The 22,607-nt window shown below is 48.9% G+C and overlaps 1 long non-coding RNA gene across 1 annotated transcript; it reads right to left on the bottom strand.

Moving 5' to 3' along the window:
* Window positions 1-7,614: 7,614 nt before the first annotated feature.
* Window positions 7,615-22,274, bottom strand: LOC142923409 (uncharacterized). The gene is made up of 5 exons (XR_012940749.1): window positions 22,102-22,274; window positions 19,491-19,607; window positions 13,972-14,146; window positions 8,604-8,687; window positions 7,615-8,337 (listed from the first exon to the last, which is right to left on the bottom strand). It is a non-coding gene; the product is annotated as an uncharacterized LOC142923409 (long non-coding RNA).
* Window positions 22,275-22,607: the final 333 nt, after the last annotated feature.

The raw sequence follows: 22,607 nt of genomic DNA, 5'->3' as shown, positions 1-22,607 counted from the left end.
AGCGGTGATGCAGTGCTACGCGCATCACGCTACAAACCCGGCGACCCGAGTTCGATTCCCACCCACGGCACGCATCAGTGGCGAGCGAGATCTGGACTGACCGGCACCCACGCTTTGCTAACTCGCACTCACCAGCGTGTGCTGAGAACGACTGGAATGGATTTTATTTTTGACCAATGTTGCAATATCATGTATTCGGGGAGTGGCGGTGCAGTGATTGGCGGTCTCAAGCTGCATTTCCAAGAGGGTCCTGAGGGCAAGGGCAGGAGCGGAATTGGTTGTCGTGTGTGGCAGCAAACTGGAGTGCCCGAACAAAGCCTACGTATATGGAGGGGATTACACTCAAGGAACTAATTTTATTTTTGTTCATCACGGACAGTCCCAAAGACCCAAGCACACAAAACAGCCAGCAAAAAACATGACCATTAAATGTGTCACCGATAAAAAGGTAATAAGTGTCTTGAATCAAGCACAGTTATAGGAATATTGGAAAGTACAGGGGGTACATTTTACGTGTGTCTGCGCGTATATTGTGTCATGTCGGATGTGAGGAAATTCCCCCTCAGCCTTTGCAGTCTGTCACGAGAATGATAAAATGCACCACGTGACACCCAAGTGTTCACCAAAAGCTGGTAACGAGACAACGACACGCACAAATCTGCAGCCTTCTCTCTCAAGTGATATAATTTTGCCGAGTTAATTCCGAGCCGACGTTGCTCCCCCATTGGTTGTGTAAACACGGCGGCGTCTCCCAAGAACTTGTAAACAACCCGCCGAGCCCTCCCAGCCACAGTCCTGTTACGAACGAGCCAGGCGGCACGCGGCTCGTCGACGCGAGCCTTCGATTGATAACGGGGCGCAGGAGCTCACTCAGCAGACTCCCTGGCGGCATCGCGGCGATGACTACAGCCTCAAGCTAAACAAGCGCAGAACCTGCAGATCGCTGTGACATGGAAAGCGCGGCTCATCATAAAGACGAAACCGTGGGAGCGCAGCGTGCGCTGTGCACATTTTACTCGGAGTAGCCCTCGTTTACAGGATAACATAACTACGTGTAATGCACGTACAGGAGAACATACGTCCGTGTCACTCGACCACTTCGAGCATGCCGATTAAGGAATTCCCCTCCTCAAGGTGTGTATTAATTTGTAAAAATGTCAGGATAGTTTTTCAACTGGTCTTGTGCATGATTGGTTTTAGTCAAATCCATTGGTGCTAAACTAGTTTTGCGCGGAGGGAGCCACGTGGTCCCCGACCCCGCCTGCAGATGGGCCACTGCCGGTAAGTGTGGCCCATCTACGGCACTACACAATTACCGTTACAAAAACACGTCCAAAGATTAATATCGTCAGTTTAACCTTTGAAAATAATCACAAAACCTTGCTATCCTAGTCTACTACTGTTTGTATGTACATGAATCTGTATTGCTGTGTATGTCCACTCGTGTGTTTATTTACACTCGTTTATGTGGATATGTACATGCGTGAATGTGTGTATAGGTATGTACAATCATTTGTTCGCACATTTGTTCGTGTAGTAGAACGCAATCCCTGTGTACGTACACTGCAGTGTATGTACACTCGTGTGTATGCGCACTCTTGTATGCATGTGCACCCGTGTGTGTATGTATGAAGCGGTGTGTATGTACATTCGTGTATGTTTTTACAGCGCTGTGTATGTCCACTCGTGTATGGGTGTACATGGGAGTGTATATGTGTACTCGTGTATGATTGTGAATTGGAACAAACAAATTATTTTTTATTGTGTCCTACAAAGAATTGAGGGGCAACGTGGTAATGAATGCGCCACCACGACAGGGAACTACAGGGATGAGACTCCCCGCTCGTGGTGCTAAATTAATGAAAACAGCGCCACTGAGCGGACAGAGCCCCGCCCCTACAGCTCGTGAGTGTGACGTAGTGAGTGTGACGTAATGAGTGTGACGTGGTGAGTGTGACCAGCGGACTGCCACGATGCTACCAGGTCAGGGTAAACTTGTGTGATGGAGATGCTTCACCTGAAACTCGCCTCCACACGTGTTCACTATGAACATTGTAGCAATAACGGACGATCAGTCATCTTTAACATAGCAGGTCTTTATTGTTCTGCAAGTATATTAACGTTATAACTCGTAGAAACACATGCACACTCGTGTGTGAATGCACACCGCTTTATAGACAGTCGTGTTTGGATGCACTCTCGTGTGTGTATGTCTACTCGTCCGTGTTTTTTTTAAGGAAGGATATGGTAGCAATAACGTACGATTAGTCATCGTTAAAAACAATTAAGGTCTTTATTAATATGCAAAAAAATTCACGTTAATACTCTATCGAAATATTTATTAATACGCATGCTCAAACAGGAAAGAACTAGGCAAATTATTTCCCAATAGGAATTGAACAGTTAAAACATAATCTCAAAATCAAAGACGTAAACGTCGATTTCCCCAATTGACATCCTTTTCGACTGAAGCCATTCGTCTAGAAGTCCAAGCCATCAAACACAGGAACAACGAACGTGCAATCCACGCACACTCTGAAACCTATTATTTGAAGTGATTTAATTCATTACACAATGATGAAAATTAAAGAACATGTTTAAAATATTGAGCAAAGTTGTAATCACAGACTTTCTCCAACTTTTGCTCAACAGGAATTGAACCACCTCAACCACTGCGTATCACACCACATCAACAAGTAATCCGATAGGACTACAAATCACCACCTTAACGTGACGAAGTCTAGAATAAACTTCAACACTCACAAGACGGAATTCAACACAAACACCACCACAAAATGAATAACAGGAATGGACAAATCCTAAAACAAGACGGCCTTATTAATTGATCTAACATGCACATTCCAGGACTTTAACAGAAGTACTCAATACTTTGATTATCCAGCCACTCCAGCATCCATTTCTCAGTATCAACCTGCATGGGGTCGAAAGAGGAATTGTCGTCAGGGCTCATTACATCCAGCCATCTCGCAGGATCCAACCGCATGGGGTCGAAAGAGGAATTGTCATCAGGGCTCATCACATCCACTACATCCACGCACCTCTCCGGATCCACCCGTATAGGGTCGAAAGATGATTTTGTTCCAGGACTCATTGCAGCACTTTGTATTTCACCTTTTGATTTCACTTCGCTATCATTGCGGATCTTCTCATGCTTGTTTCGGGGTGATGACCGTGAAAACGTCCTCTCCAACGGAGAACAATTCAACGGTTTCTCGCCCGTGTGAGTTTTCTGGTGACGATGAAGATGTGGTTTATGTGCAAATGCCTTCCCACACACAGCAATTGAACGGCTGCTTACGCGTGTGTGCGTGGCACTGTGGAGAGTTTATCTTTTCCATTGTTGATAATTAAAGGCAAACTCTAAGCAAATTCTAAATAACGTCTAACCGAGACAGAGTAACGTCTCGTAAGTCGAACTACACGCGATTACCAGATTATCCACTAACAAAGAAACTTACCTGTTGATGCACGGCGTATCGATATCCCTGATGAGATCGACACGACCTCTCCCGAAGCAAAGTCGCCAACAAGTCGCCACGCAATCGTGCTCAACACGCTGGGTCTCGCAGGAGAAGGGTAGTCTGCAGGGCGAGGAGTCGAGCGTCTATCCTCAGGAAAATTCCTCTCCAAATGATCTTGATGTGTAATTTTAAGCCCCTTATAACTCCCCTCTAGCATCCAAATTCTTTGTTCTCAACGTGGCCTATCATGGCCTTGGCATTCAATTGTTAATTTTTACATTTACAATCCGCATTCCTAGCAACATAGCTTCGCTAATTTGGCCATTGTCCTTCAACTATAATAAGTATGCACATCTCACTGAATAATTCTGTACTTCGTGTTAATTTGCTAATATTCACGCCCGCAATGTTCTGTAAACTTCTGCAGGTTTAGAGGATTTGATAGCGACATACAGTCTGAAGGATCAAAATGATGTCGAGTTCAATTTGGACTAAGAAGTGCAAGTTTATGCTGTGCTGACCGTGTTTTATAAATATATTTAAGGACACTCTTGTTCAGCAGGGTGCTTCGAGAAAACGAGGGTGGTTATGCTTCCAATTTCTGTCATAAACTTTGAATAATCATCTGCATGGTTTAGCTTGTAAGCATGGTTTATAATAACGTAACGCCAAAAAAACCAATCACCTTTAAGTCTGTAACATACGACATTCGGTGTGTGTGTATACACCAGTGTATGTATTCAATATTTAGCACGTTTAATATGTTGGACGTGTTTTCATGGTAATTACATTCAATATTGAGGGGTTTACCAGCCCCTTGCACCCGTCCAGAGGCCTCGTGGGCCGCTGTGGTGGGGGAAATTGCTCACATCCACCACAGCGTTACCGTCCGGCACCGTCAATGAAGGAAGAGGGTTGTTTTTGCAAAACTTTACTCGTGGCAGGGGAATGACAAACAACAGGGAGTGCCTCCTTCTGAGAAACAAAAAACGAATGAAGGGGGTGTGGGAGCGTGGCGTAAGGTGTAGAAAGCCGTAAGTCACAGGTATTATTAGAATTGAGACAATGACACCAGCACACAATGGTGGGGTCGTTTGGAATGATGTTGCAATGATGAAAGATGGAGTTCTCCACTTGGCATTTCATGAACTTTACATTCCATTGTTATTTTTTGAATTTACAATATGCATATCTAGCAACAGAGCTTCGCTAATCTGGCCATTGAGCTTAAGCCTGAATACGTATGTTCATCTCACCGCATTATTCGCGTTCATTTGCTAATATTCACCCTGCAATGTGCTGCAAACTGCTGCCAATTCAAAGGCGTTACCAGGGACATGCAGTATTCAAATTGTGATTTGGAATTTGAGGTGCAAGTTTATACCGTGCTGACCTTGTTTTATAAATATATTTATGGACACTCGTGTTGATAATTGTTTGTCAGAACAACCAAGGTGATTTGTCCACGAATTTTTTTACAATTTCTGTAATACACTTTTAATGATCATCGAAATGGTATGGCTTGTAAGAGTGTATTTACACTGCTGTGTATGTACACTTGACTTTGACTCGTGTGTGTGTGTGTGTACAGGTGTTTGTTGTAAGCAGGAACAGGTTCGCAGATTTGCTGAGCATTTCTGTGAGGTCCTGGGGGAGGGAAAATCCCTCAGCCAGGAAAACATCGTGGCACAAAGTGAGGATGACCCTGCTGAGGCTGCGGTGCCTCAAATATTGGAAGAAGTCACCCCCTGTGAGTGGCTGGCTGAGGTGCCATCTGCTGAGGAAGTATTGAAGGCGATCCGGAGTCTGAGACCAGGAAAGGCAGCGGGCAGAGATGATCTCCCAAGCGAAATGCTGAGGGAGGGTGGCGTTTGTGCACAGACTGCCCTATATGACATCATAACAACAGTCTGGACCACTGGACGGGTTCCGCAGGATTGGAAGGATGCCCTGGTGGTCCCCCTTTTTAAGAAGGGGGACCGCACAGACTGTAACAACTACAGGGGCATCTCACTCCTCAGTGTGCCGGGAAAGGTCCTGGCAAGGATTATTCAGCATCGCCTTGCCAGGCACGCTGAGGAGAGGCTTGCGGAGCCCCAATGCGGTTTCAGGAAAGGGCGGTCCTGCACAGATGCCATATTTTCTGTCCGTCTGCTACAGCAGAGGTGTAGGGAATTCCAACAAGACCTACATCTCTGCTTTATTGACCTGGTCAAGGCCTATGATACCATCAGTAGGCCTGGGCTCTGGGTCGTTCTTCGTGCTTTTGGAGTACCTGACCCTCTGCTCACGATCATTAAGGACCTTCATGATGGTGAGCGGGCCCGGGTAAAACTACGTGGCCGGGAGTCAGAGCCATTCCCTGTACACCTTGGGGTGCGACAGGGATGTCCTCTGGCTCTCACATTATTTAACATCTATTTTGACCACGTAGTTCGTGAAGCCTTCAATAGCTGTACCGGGGGAATCTCCATATGGTACAGATATAATGGGAGGCTAATCGATGCCCGGGTGCGGTCAAGGGATGGCTCTCTATTGCTCAACCACGTTATGTATGCTGATGATTTGGTAATAGCTGCTCAGTCAGAGGAGGAGTTGGAGACGCTGCTGCTGAGACTGGAGCGTGCCACTAAGAGGTGGGGCCTTACCATCAGCCCACCAAAACTAAGCACCTGCCTGGGTATTTTGTACCATCGGACACTCCACCCCCACAACTCCCAATCGGTGATGGGGCAGTTGTGGAGAGAGTGGAGAGTTTCCCATACCTGGGCAGTGTGCTTATGATTGGCTCCAGTTTAACAGCAGAGGTCTCACTCCGAATCAGTCGAGCGGCAATATCTTTTCATCGGTTGCGTAACGCTGTGTGGAAGCTACCTGGTCTGTCGCTCCGCACTAAGCTTCAGGTCTTCTCGGCCACGGTCATTCCCTCCCTTCTCTACGCTTGCGAAACGTGGACCCCCCTAATGGAATATCTTCGCCGGTTAGAAACATTTAGGCTGGCCTGCCTACGATCCATCCTGGGTTTAACCAGACTGGATTGTGTGAGGAGCTCACAAATCCTTGAAAGATCTGGGCAGGGTCCCATCGGTGAGCTCCTCCGGCAGGCAAGGCTGCGATGGCTGGGTCATGTAGCCTGCATGCCCAGCCACCGCATGCCGAAACAGCTTTTGTTTGGCCGGATTGAGGGGGCTAAGCGGGCGCGGCACGGGCTAGAGAAGAGATGGAGTTTTGTGGTACAGGAGGACGTGGAGCTGAGTGGAGTTGCCGATGACTGGTAGCAGCGGTGTCAAGATCGGCCTCTGTGGAGGAGGCTCGTGAAGGATGCTACTGGGCAGTTGGAGGCAGTCGCCCTCCAACAACAACGGAGGGCGGAGGAGCGACGCTCACAACAACGAGCGGAACGCCGGGTGGCTAAAGCACAGCAGGTTGGCACAGTAGGGGGCACAGGTGGTGCATCAGCCAGTCATCTCAGTCAGTCGACCCGTGGCACCTGGGTCTGCCCAGTGACCTCCTGCCAGCGGGCGTTCGACACTTCACGTGGCCTCACGGTGCACATAGCCTGGCACAAGCGTCGTGGTGACGTCACCGCCACTTAGTGGCGAATGGCGGTTGTTGTTGTAAGCATTGTACAGTTAACGAACCATCAGAAAACTTTTAAAAATCTGATTTGTATTCATCTGCAAAAAAATATTAACGATAATATTGCTGTGCATGCACACTCGCGCGTGTGTACACTGCTGTGTATGTACACTCACGTGTGTATATATGTACTTCTGCGTGTATGTATAACAAACCATAATATAGGAAACACCACAAGACGAGCACTCGTCTGTGTATGTACACGTTTGTGTGCATATGTATGTAGGTACAATCGGTCGTGTTCGCAGTGGAACGCAATCCTTGTGTACATACACTGCTGTGTACACTGCTGTGCATGTACACTGCATTGTATCTCTGTATGTATGTACACCCCTGTATATGCACATTCGTAAGTGAATGCCCACCGCTGTATATATAGTCGTGTTTGGATACACACTCGTGTGCATGTCTACTCGTCCGTGTTTTTTTTAAGGAAGAATATGGTATCAATAATGTACGATCAGTCATCTTTAAAAAACAAATCAGGTCTTAATTCATCTGCAAGAATTTTAATGTTAAAACTCGCATCAAAATCTGTATTAATTAGCTTGGTCAAACAGTTAAGGAACTAGGAAAATTATTTCACTTTCAGGAATTCAACAGTTATAAAATATTCTCAAATCAAACACTTTAAAGTCGATTAATCATTTCCAATTGACGTCCTTTTCGATTTAAGCTATTCGTCAATAGGACCACAAAGGACTACAAAGCACCACCTTAACGTGACGAAGTCTAGAATAAACTTAAACACTCAAGAGACGGAACTCAACACAAAACACCACTACAAAATGAAAAACAAAAATGGGCCATTCCTAAAACAATACAGCACACATAGGCATAAGTATAATGACCACATTAGCTTAGGAGCGCTGATTAATATGCGGATTGTAAATTTACGAAATCAACAAGTGAATGCAACGTTCATGAAAGGCGACGTCTAGAACCGAAGATTTGCATCCCCAGGGGGGATTATGAGATATATTTTACAAATGCGCAGGATAATCTGACCCAGTACGTTGCGACAAAAGGCAAATAAATGGAAGTATGGACTTGAAAAAGACTTGACGCACATAAACAATATTATTTACTGAACCTGAGGCCAAGCTGAACAAGAGGCCAAATTTCTCAATCTCAGTAGTAATTGAATGCAGAATGCATTAGAATGGCGTGCATTTTTGTCATCGTCATGAAGTCCTTCAGTGTTCTTATGTTTAACCTGTGAAAATAATCACAAAACGCTGTTATCCTATTACACTGCTGTGCGTATGGACATGCGTAGTGTAGTGTACTGGTAGGGTAGTGGTAGTGTAGTGGTAGTGTAGTGGTAGCTTAGTGGTAGTGTAGTGGTAGTGTAGTGGTAGCTTAGTGGTAGTGTAGTGGTTAGCGCGCTGCTCAATTCTCTTTGGTTCTATTCGGTAAAGTCACGTAGGTAAAAAATTAAAACAACAAAAATCACGGCCTTCATCAGGTGAAGGGACCAACCTGTCCAGCGGACAGCGTTGGAGTGAAGAAAGCCAAGCGCTGGTCGCCTCCCTTTAAGCTGTGAGGGGGCAAACAGCAAACGCCCTGACAAAGAAAATTAGCATGAAACGCACCACTGACAAAGCTTGGAATTAGCACAAGATGATAATACACCACCCTGGGAGTTTGGAATAGCACTACTAGAATAAATATACTGTACCATTGAAATTTAGATTTGAAGCTTTCGTGCCTGCAAGGCTCCATACTCATTGGTTCTATTAGGTAACGTCACGTAGGTAAAAAATAAAACAAAAATCACGACCTTGGAAGTTTGGAGTGCCACTATTTGAAATAAATATACTGTACCATTGAAATTAGTTTAATGTTTGGTTCAATTTAGAACATCGTTCCAATGGTTGCTTAATTTGAAACCATCTTCTCGGTTGAAATTGTGTCTGTGTTTGTAAATCTGAATTGCCTCGTGAACAAATCTCTGATGATAACCTGTCGGTTTGCAAAGGACCTTGGTATCGGAGAAAATTATATCGTGATCACCCACAGCGTTGAAACAATTATCAGCTACGGCAGAATTCGTTCTGCCGTAGCAGAATTCGTTCTGCCGTGTTTCAAATCTGATTTGTGCTCGCGAATTCGGTCAGAGACATGTTGTTTCGTCTCCCCGATATAGCAATCACCACAAGTGCAGCTCAATTTGTAAACCCCGGAGTACTGTAAATCAAGAATGACATCCTTCACGGATGGGATCAGGTCACGGATTTTGTGTACTGTATTGAACCGGACCAGGATCTTGTGTTTGTTTAGAATTTTGGAGATCTTTTTAGTAACGCCTGCTATATATGGTAGTGTGATGGTTTTGACCGGAGTATCAAGTGGTTGTTTCTGTATGGAGGGAGAAACAGATTGGCGGAGGGAGAAACAGATTGGCGGATGGTATGGTCAGAGTATCCGTTTCTCTTGAGGGCCAGATGTACGTGTTTAAATTCACTGGCCAGGTGGTGTTGGTCCGAAATACAATGAGCCCTGTGGTATAACGTTTTGATGAGAGAATTCTTTTGAGTCGGGTGGTGGGAATCAGGTTTCAAGTAGGAATCTGTGTGGGTGGGTTTCCTGTAGACAGAATGTCCCAATGAGCAATCAGGTCTCCTCTCAAACAGAACATCCAAGAATGGCAACTTGCCATCTTTCTCCACTTCCATGGTGAATTTGATGGCGGGACGTCTGGAATTGATGTGGTGTAGGAAGAGGTTCAAAGCTGGGAGGCCATGTGGCCAAATGACGAAAGTGTCGTCTACATATCTCTTCCACAGGGAAGGTCTGAGGGTGGAAGTCTGGATGGCGTCTGATTCAAATTTCTCCATGAAAACATTGGCTATCACTGGTGATAAGGGAGAACCCATGGGGGTGCCCATGGGTTCTCCCTTATGTAGACACCGTGATATTTTGGCAGACTTCTTACGACTGTTTCCAGGCCAGCTGCCAAGTTGCCTTGGAATGCACAGAGACAGCTACCACTGGGAGGGGTGTCCAATTTCAAATGCGTTGAGATGCGAAATGTGAGTGGCTCATCGCGCTCAATGCACTCTGAGATGCCTTTGACGTCAAGGGAGGCGGCTTTGTCGACCTCAAATCACTGTCGGATATTTTATCGAAATCTTTGGATGGGTTGAAGCAGCCAAAAGGTCGCACACTCATCGCTCACCGCTTACAGTTCAGATCTTGCTTCCCGCCCTGGTTATTACTGCCGCTGCATTAACCACAAAGATACACACCCATTCCGTCACAGTGGATGTTCAGGATCTCCACCGATGTAATTTTAAATGCTTAGGCCACTATGTCCAAGGGGAGAATGACACATAAAATATCACTAAAAATGAATCAGCTAAATTTACACAGCAACGCCACCCACTACTGTGAAACTACAACAGTCTGTGTGAGACACAGCTGCACCTATCTCAAGGATAGCCTTGCCCCATGAGAATGACAGCACCAATACTAAGCACACTCACTGGCCATGTCGTTACTGCTGTTTATATTAAGCTCGAATGAATCCACCACACATTCCACCCACGGATGGGGAGATGGCGATGTCTGCCGTAGCAGGAAGGTGAAACGGTGTCGTGTTTGTCTCTTCACTGATCTAAGCCAGCGCAGCCCTCCTCCTCACTCGTCCAGGCATTTGAATTGAAGTCAGAGGTTGTGGAGGAGTCGAAAGAAGAGGTGGAGATGATGGAGGATGAGGTAGAGACGGAGGAGGAGAAATCGGAGGAAGAGAAGGCAAAGGAGGACGAGATTGTGATGGTGACAATGGAGAACACGGAGGGAGAGGATAAAGACAATACGGAGACGGAAGGCAAGGAGACAACAAAGGATGAACAGATGGTCGTGGTGGAGGAGATGGAGACGACGGACAAAGCGGAAACAATGGTGGTGGTGGAGGAAGAGAAGAGGGTGGAGGAGATGGTGGTGCTGGAGGGTGAGGAAAAGATGAAGGAGGAAGAGATGGTGCTAGTGGAGGAGGAGAAGGTGTAGAAGACAGAGGTGGCACAGGAAGAGGATGAGGAGGTAGAGGAGAAGACGGTAGTGGAGGATGAAGAAGAGGGGATGGAGGAGGATGAGACAGAGGAGGAGAAGATGGAGGAGGTGCAGGTGGAGATGCACGAAAACAAGAGGAAGCGAGGGGGCCTCGCTCGCGTGACGACAGCGTTCACCTCACTCCTCCGCCATGTGCTGCTTTGTGGTGGCAGGTCCACCGCCCAGTAGGCATGGTGGCGGTGGTCGTGGATCGGTGCCAACAATGACCGCTATCACCATACGACCCACCCACCCCGTGACACACGCCACACACACACCGCACGGTTCCCCAGAGAGACTGTGCCACTGCGACCACAGCTGGGGAATGAAGATGAGCAGAAGATGCCAGGACTACAGGGGAGAATGACTGCTACCAGGACACCTCACATCACACATACACACAGGACTATTCCATAAGCATAGCCGGCCCCACACTGGGCCCCTTCCATGCTGGTTTTCATCCAGGCAGTCCTCATGGGATGACCTTGCCATGGTTTCCAGGACGTGGAAGGGGCAGCTGACCCAGTGTGAGAGAGCTGGAGGGGTCTGGTGCAGACAATGAACAAAACCTGCACGTGCCAAGTCTCAAGGCCACCCTGTTAAGAATTAGGATCAATATATTTGTTGTTGGTGTTACTATAAACTTTGTGAAATCAACCCAGGAGGACACAACGTAACGTTGCATTGCTTGCGAGTGCTGCCTGGGTTGGTTAAATGTGCCTTGGCTCGTGTGTGCGCTGTCCCGGCTATGTTTGCGGCGGTACAAGGACAAATAGATAATAAGAGACGTTTTACGAAATGGTTCTTCTTCAGAGTACATACAAGCGGTGGTGGGAAAACATTCAGGTGATTCGCCTTCTTCCCCACAAATAATCCCATTCTCTGCCCCACAGCTACACTACCCCACCACTCCATTGGCCCTCTGCCCACTGCCCCTCTGCTCCACCATCTGCCACAGCAGTTGAAACAAATGATTGAGTATCTTAAATCCACCTGCCTCTGTGCACCAACCAGTGAAAATGGGTGCGCAACAATCAAGCGGCAAGTTGCGTTTGGTGGATTAAAGAGAAAGCAAATGCAGGACTGTGCCACTGCTCCACAATCCCAATTGCTTTGGCAAAATATTCAAAGAATGCTGCTGCTCACTAAACAGGTTGCTGCTTATGTCTTTAACGTGGGGGGTGTTTAGAGGCGGCCCATGGACCTAGTGGTCAAAGCACTGAATTGGCACCACGGAGTACCTGGGTTTGAATCCAGGCAGCAGCCTGTGATCAAAGCAGATTCTCAAGTCTAGCGAGTTAATGGTCTCAGCCCGGTCATCATTCACTGCACAACACAAACTATCACATGGCTGCAATGTGGTTCTCCATGTACTTAGGATAAATTCCAGCTGTAAGAAGTAACAACATTGTTGTGACCAACGTTGCTCTTAAATAAAGAACAGGTGGGAAAGTCCTACCCTTTACGATGTGGACCAGACAGCACTTGAAGGGTAGATGCTCTGTTATATTAGTTTCAGTGGGCCATTCTCTAGCACAAGGCTAGCATCATCATCACCACCCATCAACATTGCCAGCCATCTAAAACACACTCACACACTCACCATGATACTCACACACTCACCCTCAAAAACACACCCCTACCATCCTACTCTCACACACGTCATGAAAGTCACACATGCACCATTACTCACACACAAGCCTACAAACCCACAATGACAACAGCCGTAATTCGCCAATACATGACGGTGATGTAATCACAACAACCCAGGTGCCATGGGTTGATTGCTGAGCCAGGCTAGGTGCAGGAGGTTATGGAACAGAGCCAGGTCCCATGGGTTGACTGCTGTGCCAGGCTAGGTGCAAGAGGAGGTCATGGGACAGATACTGATGCTATGGGTTGACTGCTGTGCGACAATCCCACTTGGGCGACAGCCAAGGCCAAAGGTCAGAGTGCAGCCAGAAAACTCCTGAACCTGCACCACCTAGAGAGAAGGGGACATGGCGACATGGGGAGAGAGAGGAGGGAGACACGTAAGAGAGAGGGGAGGGAGACACGGGGAGAGAGAGGAGGGAGACACGGGGAGAGAGAGGAGGGAGACACGGGGAGAGAGAAGAGGGAGACACGGGGAGAGAGAGGAGACACGGGGAGAGAGAGGAGGGAGACACGGGGAGAGAGAGGAGGGAGACACGGGGAGAGAGAGGAGACACGGGGAGAGAGAGGAGGGAGACACGGGGAGAGAGAGGAGGGAGACACGGGGAGAGAGAGGAGGGAGACACGGGGAGAGAGAGGAGGGAGAAACGGGGAGAGAGAGGAGGGAGACACGGGGAGAGAGAGGAGGGAGAAATGGGGAGAGAGGGGAGGGGGACACGGGGAGAGAGGGGAGGGAGACACGGGGAGAGAGAGGAGGGAGACATGGGGAGAGAGAGGAGGGAAACACGTAAGAGAGATGGGAGGGAGACACGGGGAGAGAGAGGATGGAGACACGGGGAGAGAGAGGGGAGGGAGACACGGGGAGAGAGAGGATGGAGACACGGGGAGAGAGAGGATGGAGACACGGGGAGAGAGAGGAAGGATACATGGGGAGAGAGGAGGGAGACACGGGGAGAGAGAGGAGGGAGACACGGGGAGAGAGGGGAGGGAGACACGGGGAGAGAGGGGAGGGAGACACGGGGAGAGAGAGGAGGGAGACACGGGGGGAGTAAGACAAAGGAGGCACCTGTGGGCCAGATGCCTCCTTTGTCTCCCCCCCCACCACCGCCACTGCTGATGTGTCCACACTGCGCTTGGTTCACACCTTCTTCTGGCTGAGTCGACGTAGAGGAGGCCCAGCCAACGAGCCACCACTTCAGAAGCTTGCGAGCCACCGACGGTGACCGTGAGAGGGAATCCAAATCAGCCTCTCGCCACCCACAATGCACAGCACCGCCTCCACTCGCCCCGGCCTCAGCGGAAGTAGCAGTGGGCGGAGGCTAGGGGGGTGTGGTGGGTGGGGGGTGAGGGGGGTGTGGGGGTGAGGGGGGACATGGGGGGTGGCACAGGGGGAGTTATGGGGTTGAGGCGTTATGCATAATAAAGGTGTATTTGGGTTAGTCTCCAACACACCGATGTGCCAAAGTAGAAACTAATTGGCACTTTATTAATTGGCTGTGGCGGGTGGTGATGGGTTTTAAGACATTTATATTTACACGATCTTACCGCAAAAAAAAAACATGGGATTGGAGAGTTGGGGGTTTAGAGAGTTATGGGTTTAGTGGTATAAATGTTTGAGGGTTAGGGGTTTTTTAGGGTTTGGGTTGTAGGGGTTTAAACGGTTAGGAGATTAGAGAGTTAGGTGTTTAGAGGGTTTGGGTTTTAGGGTTTTTAGAGGGTTAGAGGTTTAGAAGGTTGGGGTTTAGAAGGTGAGGTGTTTAGAGGGTTAGGGGTTAGTTAGATTTTGAGATGGTTGGGGTTAGATGGGTTCGGATTTAGGCTAGGGATTAGGGTTGTAGAATGTTAAGGTTTCGAGGTTTACAGGGTTAAGGGTTCTGAAGGTTACGCTTTAGAAGGATATAGGTTTCGAGGGTTAGGGTTTTAGAGGGTTTGGTTTTTAAGGGTTTAGAAAGTTAGGGGCTCAAAGAGTTAGGGGTTTGGGTTCAGAGGGTTAGGGGGTTAGAGGCATAGGGGTTTAGAGGGTGAGGAGTTTAGAGGGTGAGGGGTTTAAGGGTTAAGGGGATTAGAAAGTTAGGGTGTTAAGGGTGAAGGGGATTAGAGGGTTATGGTTTTCGAGTATAGGGGTTTAGAGGGTTATAGGTTTAGAGGGTTAGGGGTATAGAGGCTTAGGTGTTTATAGAGTTAGGGTTTTAGGAATCTATGGGTCTATGATTAACACGAACCCTATGGGAGACCCAACGATTAACACTGAACCCTATGTGAGCCCCAGTGATTAACACTGAACTCTATGGGAGACACAGTGATTAAAACTGAACTCTATGGGAGCCCTAGTGATTAACACTCAACCCTATGGTAGACCCAGTAAATAACAATGAACCCTATGGGAGACCCAGTAACACTCAACCCTATGGAATGCCCAGTGAGTAACACTGAACCCTATGGGAGACCCAGTGAGTAACACTCAACCATATGGGAGACCCAGTGATTGATACTGAACCCTATGGGAGACCCAGTAATTAACACTGAATTATATGGGAGACCCAGTGAGTAACACTGAACCCGATGGGAGACCCAGTGATTAATACTGAACCCTATGGGAGCCCCAGTAATTAACACTGAACCCTATGGGAGACCCAGTGAGTAACACTGAACCCTATTGGTGCCCCAGTGATTAACACCAAACCTTATGGGAGACCCAGTGATTAACACTCAACCCTATGGGAGACCCAGTGAGTAACACTGAACTCTATGGGAGATCCAGTGAGTAACACGAACCCTATGGGAGACCCATTGATTAACATGCAACCCTATGGGAGACCCAGTGAGCAACACTGAACCCTATGGGAGATCCAGTGATTAACACTTAACCCTATTGGAGCCCCAATGAGTAACACTGAACTCTAAGGAAGTCCCAGTGATTAACACTGAACTTTATGGGAGACCCAATGATTAACACCGAACTCTATGGAAGCCCCAGTGAGTAACACTGAACTCTAAAGCCACCCACTCCCGAGTGTGCTGATTCGGTCTCAATAGGTGCTCGCTAACAGCACATTCCCCAACAGTCTCTTCAGGCTAAAAGGGAATCTCAAACAGGGAATGTATTTGTCTTTGTGTGAGAGTGAGTCAGAGTAAGTTTGTGCGAGGGTGAGTTTGTGAGAGTGAGTGAGTTTGTGCGAGAGTGAGTTTGTGAAAGTGAGTTTGTGAGAGTGAGTGAGCTTGTGAGAGTGAGTGAGTTTGTGAGGGTGAGTGAGTTTGTGAGAGTGAGTGAGCTTGTGAGGGTAAGTGAGCTTGTGAGAGTGAGTTTTTGAGAGCGAGTGAGCTTGTGAGAGAGAGTGAGCTTGTGAGAGTAAGTGAGCTTATGAGAGCGAGTGAGTTTGTGAGAACGAGTGAGTTTGTGAGAGCGAGTGAGCTTATGAGAGCGAGTGAGTTTGTGAGAGTGAGTGAGCATGTGGGAGTGAGTGAGTTTGTGAGAGTGAGTGAGCTTGTGAGAGTGAGTTTGTGAGTGTAAGCCTGTGAGTGTGAGTGAGCTTGTGAGTGACCATGTGGGAGTGAGTGAGTTTGTGAGAGAGAGCTTGTGAGAGTGAGTGAGCTTGTGAGAGTGTGATTGAGATTGTGAGAGTGAGTGAGTTTGTGAGAGTGAGTGAGCTTGTGAGAGTGAGCTTGTGAGAGTGAGTGTGTAGTATAGCGATTAGTGTGCTGCGCTACGAACTTGGCGACCCAGGTTTGATTCCCTCTAATGGTCAACACTGGTGACGATTATCTGAACCAGGTATCCCGTAGGTCAACACAGCCTCAAATGAGTGTCTGGTGAGGTGTGTGCACATCACCAGGCACTCATTTGAGGCTGTGTTGACCTACGGCCAACTTCATCTCCCTAGTGGTGATGTGCACACACCTCACCACAAGGGAGACGAAGTTGGCCGTGCCTGTTGCTGGCCACCCACCCCCTCGTGTTCCATGCTGGCTTTCATAGGTGCTTGCTAACAGCATTTGCCCCAACGGTCTGTTATGGCTATACGGGGCATCTTTATCTTTGTGGGTGTTTTTGTGTGTGCGTTTGTGGGTGGGTGAATTATTGAGTAGATGAGTGGGTGACCAAGTGAGAATTGGTGGATGAGAGAGTCTGTGAGTGAGTGAATCTGTGAGTGGTTGAGCGAGTGGATGAGTGAGTATGTGAGTGAGTAGGTGAGGGACAGGGTTAGTGAGTGTGTACATTTGTGTGTGAGTGGGTGTGTAGGTGAGAGAGTGGATTATTTGATAAATGAGTGGGTGGGTGAGTGCATTTCTGAGTGAATTAGTGAGTGAGTGGGTCAGTGAGTGGCTAATTGAGTGGGTGAGTGAGTTTCTGAGTGATTGGGTGGATGGGCGAGTAGGTGGGTGAGTAGGTGAGTGAGTGGATACGTGATTGAGTGAATGAATAAGTTAATCATTGGTGAAGTAGCTGAATGAGGAAGTGACGGAAAGAAATAAATGTGAAAAAGTGGGTGAGTGAGTGACTAATTGAGCAAGTAGATGAGCGCGTTAGTGAGTGAGTAAGTGAATGAGCAGGTTATTGATTGAGTGGATGAGTGAGTGGGTGAGTGACTGATGGAGTGAGTGAGTGATGAAATCATTGGGAGGGTGAGTGGGTGAGTGATATTCTGAGTTCGTGGTTAAGGGAGTGGGTGCTTGAATGAGTGGAAGAGTGGATAGGTAAGTGGGTGAGTGAGTGTGTGGGTGAGTAGGTGAATGAGTTTCTGATTGAGTGGCTGAGAAAGTGGGCGAGTGGGTGATTTATTTAATGAATGGATGAGTGGGTGAATGAGTGGTGAGTGAGTAGCCGAGTGAGTTTCTGAGTGGGTTAGTGGGTGAGTGAGTGGAGGATGAGTGAGCGAGTGAGTCTCCGAGTGAATGGGTGAGTGATTGAATTAGATAATAATTGACCGAGTTGCTGATTGAGTGAGTTACTGAAGGAATGAGTGGGGAAACGAGTGAATTGGTGAGGGAGTGGGTGAGTCAATAAGAAAGTGAGCGAGAGAGTAGATGAGTGAGTTTTTCAGCGAGTGGGTCGGTGGTTGTCGGAGTTTCTAAGTGAGTGGATGAGTGATTTTCTGAGTGCATGAGTGAGCGAGTTAGTGAGTAAGCATTGGTCAGTGAGTGGCTGATTGAGTAAATGAGTAGATAGGTTAGTGAGTGAGTGCGGATGAGTAAAGGAGTTTTTGAGTAGGTGGTTTGGTGGTTGAGTGAGTTTCTGAATAGGTTAGTGGGTGAGTGAGCTTCTTCCTGCTTCTGTGAGCGAGTGAGTCTGAGTGACTCTGTGAGTGAATGGTTGAGCGAATGTGTGAGTGAGTCAGTGGGTGAATGATTGGGTGAGTGAGTTTCTGAGTCAGTCTGTGAGTGAGTGGATGAGCGAGTGGGTGAGCGAGTGGGTGAGCGAGTGGGTGAGAGATTGGATGAGCGAATGGATGAGTGAATGGATGAGTGAGTGGATGAGCAAGTGAGTTTACGAGTTAGAAAGTTGTTGAATGAGTGGGTGAGCGAGTGGGGGAGTAAATGGGTGAGTGGAGGAGTGACATTCTGAGTTGGTGGTTGAGGGAGTGGTTCTTAAGTGAATGGAAGAGTGGATGAGTGAGTGGGTGAGTGAGTGGGTGAGTGAGTGTGTGGGTGGGTGCTTGATTGAGAATGTGAGTTGTTGATCGATTGTGTGGGTGAGTGCGTAGGTGAGTGAGTTTCTGAATGAGTGGCTGATAGACTGGGCGGGCAGGTGAGTGAGTGGGTGAGAGTCTCCAAGTGAGTGGGTGAGTGAGTGGGTTGTTGAATGAGTGAGTAGTTGAGTGAGTAGATGAGTGAATGGGTGAAATGATTGAGTGGATGAGTTAATGGTTGCGAGTGAGTCGGTGGGTGGAGGAATGAGTTTCGGAGTGAGTGGATGAGTGAGTGAGTCTGCAAGTGAGCGAGTTGGTTAGTGAGTGGCTGAGCGAGTGAATGAGTAAGTAGGTCAGTGAGTGGGTGCGGATAAGTGAGGTAGTTTTTAAGTAAGTGGGTCGGTGGTTGAGTGAGTTTCTGAATAAGTTAGTGGATGAGAGCTTCTGAGTGAGTCTGTGAGCGATTGAGTCTGTGAGTGAGTCTATCAGAGAGGGAGTCTGTGAGTGAGTAAGTAAGTGGGTGAATCTGTGCGCACATGGGGAAGTGGGCGAGTGAGTGCACGAGTGGGTGAATTATTTTGTGAGTCAGTTTCTGAGCGTGTGAGTGGGTGAGTTTATGAGTGATTCTGTGAGTGGATGCACAAGTGGGTGAGCAAGTGGGTGGGTAAATGGGTGAGCGAGTTCTTGAGTGAGTGGCTGAGTGAGTAGGTGAGGGATTGGGTGAGCGAGTAAGCCTGTGAGTCGTTGAATGGATGGGTGCACGAGTGGATGAGTCTGTGTGAGTCTATGGGTCTTTGTGCAAGTATATTGTCGGTGTTTCGACGGGTCTTTGTTTGAGTTAATTGGTTTCTGTGTAAGTCTATGGGTCTGTGTGAGTCTATGGATCTATGTGTGAGTCTTTGGGTCTCTGTGTGGTGCACATAGCCTGGCATGTGAGTAGGGGGCGTACCCCTGTGCGTATGTGTGGCGGGGACACCGTACCCCTGTGCGTATGTGGGTGGGGTACCGTAACCCTGTGTGTATGTGGGTGGGATACCGTAACCCTGTGCGAGGGGATCTTTCCACCCTGGGGCAGAGGGAGGATCATGAAGGTGGACCCAGAAGCGCTCGGCTTGGGAGACGAACCTTCCTCCTCCTGCTTCTTATTGTTGTGCTGGGGGGTAGGGGGTGTGGAGAGGGAGGAAGGGAGGAGGAAGAGAGGAAACTAAACTATTTATATTTTACCAGGTGAGGCCCACCGAGCTACACAGCTCTTCTTCAGAATAGAAAAGGCCAAAAATTATCGGTCAACGAAGTGGCTTATCATCACGTCGACATTATAGAAACCTAACACTCTGAACGCGACCACAGGGAGAGAGAGACATGCAAACTTAAATATATAGCAGGTGTGAGGGTAGGGATCGACCCACGACCTCCTGTATAACAGGCGAGGTAGTTACGGGAGAAAGGAGAGGGATAGAGAGGCAGGGAAAGAGAGGGAGGTAGAGGGGGTAGGGGAGAGTGGGGGGAGAGAGGAAGAGGAAGGAAGAGTGGGTAGTGGGTAAAGGGAGGGGGGGCAAATAAGTCAAACTCACAGTATTGCTTGCACTCACCATGATACAATCACCATCAAACTCACACTGTCACATACCATCACTCACATCCTCACCACGATTCTCACACACCCACACACACTTACCCTCATAAACACACCATTACTATCCAACTCGCACACACGACATGATAGTCACACACTCAATCACCATTACTTACACAAAAGCCCACCAACTCACAACAATGGCCACCATTCGCCACTACGTGGCGGTAATATCACAACAAACCAGGTGCCATGGGTTGACTGCTGTACCAGGCTAGATGCAGGAGGAGTACACGGGACAGACCCAGGTGCCATGGGTTGACTGCTGTACCAGGCTAGGTGCAGGAGGAGGTCACAGGACAGATCCCGGTGCCACAGGTTGACTGCTGTTCCAGGCTAGGCGCAGGAGGAGGTCACGGGACAGATCCTGATGCTATGGGTTGACTGCTGTGCGACAAATCCACTCGAGTGACAGCCAAGGTCAAAGGTTGGAGTGCAGCCAGTAAACTCCTGACCCCTGAACCTGGACCACCCAGAAATAAGAGCGGGATGGAGACACAGGGAGAGAGAGGAGGGAGACACGGGGAGAGAAAGCAGAGGTAGGAGGCGAGTGCGTGGAGGAAGCGAGAGCTCCTCTAGAGATGCAGGAGGTAAAGATGGTCCAGAATCAACGACGACTGCAAGGTATGCTGGGAGGCAAGGTCATGTGACCAACGCGGCACAGGGGCGGCAGTGCTGGCTGGAGCCATCGCTGTTGGAGTCGCATGGGCAGAGGACCCAGAACGCATCCTTCATCCCAGCACCTACAGCAACCACAATCACCACCACAACTATAACCAAAACAACCATAAAATAACCACAACTAAAACCACACCTCCAATTAGCACGGTTGGCTGGGTAGGGTGTGATAGAAGTTCAAAATATATACAACTACCATAACAACCATCATAACCACCTACACCACAACTATGACCATTACAACCACCACCTACACAATTATAACAAATATAACCACAAACACCACAACCGCACATATAACCACAACCTACACAACCACAATTATAACCACAACCAAAACCACCACAACCAGAGCCACAATTACCATAACAAACCAACATAACCACCTACACCACAACTGTAACCTCAACCACCACTACAACCACCTATACAACCAAAACTAAAGCCACAATTATAATCACAACCACCACAATCATAACCACAACAACCACCACAACCACCACCACGACCGCCACCACGACCACCACCACCACGACCACCACCACGACCACCACCACGACCACCACCACGACCACCACCACGACCACCACCATAACCAAACAAAAATATTGACGCAGATACTACACAACCACTGCATGAAGGGTCTCTATCCTTCTGTGGATGGGTGAGTTGATGAGTGGGTGGGTGAGTTGATGAGTGGGTGGGTAGGTGAGTGAGTGGCTGAGTGAGTGGGTGGGTGGCTGAGTGAGTGGGTGGCTGAGTGAGTGGGTGAGTGAGTGGGTGAGTGGGTGGCTGAGTGAGTGGGTGGGTGAGTGGGTGGCTGAGTGAGTGGGTGGCTGAGTGAGTGGGTGACTGAGTGAGTGGGTGAGTGAGTGGGTGGCTGAGTGAGTGGGTGACTGAGTGAGTGGGTGGGTGAGTGGGTGGCTGAGTGGGTGGGTGAGTGAGTAGCTGAGTGGGTGGCTGAGTGAGTGAGTGGCTGAGTGTGAAATGGACTCGAACCTGCACCTCTGCATTGCAAGTCCAGTGAGCTCACGGCCCGCGTGTGGAGGGGTAAAGTGTGGCTACGCCCAGCGTGGAAGAGGAGACCAAATACTCCACATCGCGGCCTCAAGTGGAGGCCATTTCTGCCACGACAACAAATCCGTCCCTCCAGAGATACAAAAAAACTAAATTTAACTCATCCCATCAGCCGCAATCTGGCAGTGCCTCTCCTCATCATCATCAGCAGCAGGGCCGTGAACTCAGCAGGCGCCTAGCGCGTGACGGCTGTGGGCCAGGCGCCTCCTCTGCCTCCCCCTCCCCCGCACCACCGCCACTGCTGCTGTGTCCACACCGTGCAAGCTTCTCGCCTTCTTCGGGCTGAGTCGACGTAGAGGTGGCCCAGCCACCGAGCCGCCGCTTCAGAAGCTCGCGAGCCACCGACGGTGGCCGTGAGCGGGAATCCAAATCGGCCGCTCGCCACCCACAATGCACAGCGCCGCCTCCACTCGCCCCGGCCTCAGCGGAAGAAGCAGCGGGGGGAGGGGCGGGGAGAGGGGCGGGGCGAAGGTGGTAAAGGGGTAGGGTGAGGAGGTGTGGCCAAAGGGGGGAGGAGCTCCGGTGGGGGGAGGCGCTCAGGGCTGGTTACGTCATGGTGGGCGTGGTCACATGGAACCGCCCCCTCGTCTCGCGCCACGCGCTTCCCCCTGGCAGTTTGTCCGTTGGAGAGGCGGGGAGAGACTCTGGCGAAGGTGAGGAGCGGTGTGGTGGTGTGAGTCTGTGTGTGTGTGAGTCTGTGTGTGTGTGAGTCTGTGTGTGTGTGAGTATGGCCTGGTCAAGGCCTATGATACCATCAGTAGG

Source organism: Petromyzon marinus, unplaced genomic scaffold (assembly GCF_048934315.1).
Source record: "Petromyzon marinus isolate PM22_M1 ecotype Great Lakes invasive population unplaced genomic scaffold, UKy_Petmar_22M1.pri1.0 PM_Scaffold_49, whole genome shotgun sequence".
Lineage (NCBI taxonomy): Eukaryota > Metazoa > Chordata > Hyperoartia > Petromyzontiformes > Petromyzontidae > Petromyzon > Petromyzon marinus.
This window is presented reverse-complemented; position numbering and strand designations above follow the sequence as displayed.